Below are 1,784 nucleotides of genomic sequence, written 5' to 3' on the forward strand. Positions count from 1 at the left end.
ATCAGTATCAGGGTGTCCAAGGATGAACATCCTATTATCAAAACTATAGAAAAGGTCACTTGTCATTTCCAGTGTTGTTCTCTACTAAGTGCACCATGCTGGTGTTCAGACACAGCAAGATGAGGGATAACATCATACTCAAAAATTATGAAATTCATGAGTAAGTATGGTTGTATTTATTTGGCTTCATCTTTCATTTCTGATATAGCAAGGACTTAAATTCACTTCAACAAAACCTCTTAGACACTTTAAATAATATTAAAAAAACACAAAGGGACACTGAAGCTGAAGACTTTCAGAATCCACTATTTCCAAGATTGTGTCTACCAAACAACCACTAAAGAATGATTGCTGCTACATGTACCATACACCACACAGGGTCTGCGAAGGAGAAAATGTGGTTGATTAAGAGTATCACTAGGACAGCAGTAGAATGAAATAAAGTTAAAACTCACAGGAGCTGGTAAGGCTTTTCCTCTGCCATGGATCAAATATCCAGTGACCACTTTAAAGCATTTCAAAAAAAACCTTAGCATTTCATAATTCACATCTATGAATTTCCAAATCTATAGACTTTCCAAATGGAGAATTTGGAGGGGGGGGGGTGTTGAAAATATACCAATGGGAAAATGTGAGTTCAAACTTACTGTGGTGAAAGCATTCCATTATGATTCAAGTACGAAAAACAGATAAGGCATATGCATGCCAAATTTCAATTCTCATAACTAAATTTGCAAACAAAAAATGGAAAGATAAAACATCAAGGATCCCAGGAACTTGCCAAGTAGTTTAATGTCCTAATTATAATGTATCGAGACATGTACCCGACTTAGATGTGTGCTGATCCTTGGGTGCTATGTCTTGATCAGAATAAGCATCTTTGGTATCCTGAGTGGAAAATAAAACAAGAAGATTAATATGTAACGAACATTTTAGACAAATGTAGTCACTAACTAAAGGTAAAAATATGGAAGTTTTATATAAAAGTTATTACCTTTAAATGTCGATGTTTTATTGCAGAATCTAAAGAGAAAACTGGACAAAATCAGTGGCATGTCAATGTTACAAAAACTAATCTCACACATTCATGCGGAATTAGTAACAAGCTGAATCCTGATGTCAGGCTTTAGAAATATGTGGCTGACATAATTGAGATTTGGATGTTGGTTGTGTTTGTTATAAAAGCAGCGCGAACAAAATCTGAATCCATATTTTAAAAACCGAAGAAACAATAGGAATATAAGTTTACCAAATATACCATGAAGGTTTTTAAACGGAGATTATATTTTCAATCACTACACCTGAAAATGTAAGTGTTCATAAGTCTGGATTGGCATGCTGATTGCTGTAGACCAAGGTGGTCTTTATTCTGAGATGGAAATCATGACCATGGAAAAAGGCATGTCAAATATATGGTTTTAAATGACCGTGAATCATTAATGAACATAGGCTTAATCACACCCACCCAAAACTCACTACCGTCCAATCCATCCTGACTCGTGGCAAGAAATATCCAGGGATGGACATCTTTCAGGGTACAGTTAGCCGGAACTTTCTACCTGGTGCAGTTCTTAGATATTGAAATGACAAATATACAGTTGCCAGCCTCAAGCTTACCCAACAGTACCACCAAGGCTCTTTAAGCCAACTGATAGCATTGGTTCAATTAAGACCTTTGATTCAACAATGCAGGAACCGTATTTGATGCAATTAATCAACAAATTGCATAGACTGGTAAAATTAAAATTAATTACCCTTTTTTCTACTTTTGAATGTCATTGTAC

This window comes from Tenrec ecaudatus, chromosome 3 (genome assembly GCF_050624435.1).
Source record: "Tenrec ecaudatus isolate mTenEca1 chromosome 3, mTenEca1.hap1, whole genome shotgun sequence".
Lineage (NCBI taxonomy): Eukaryota > Metazoa > Chordata > Mammalia > Afrosoricida > Tenrecidae > Tenrec > Tenrec ecaudatus.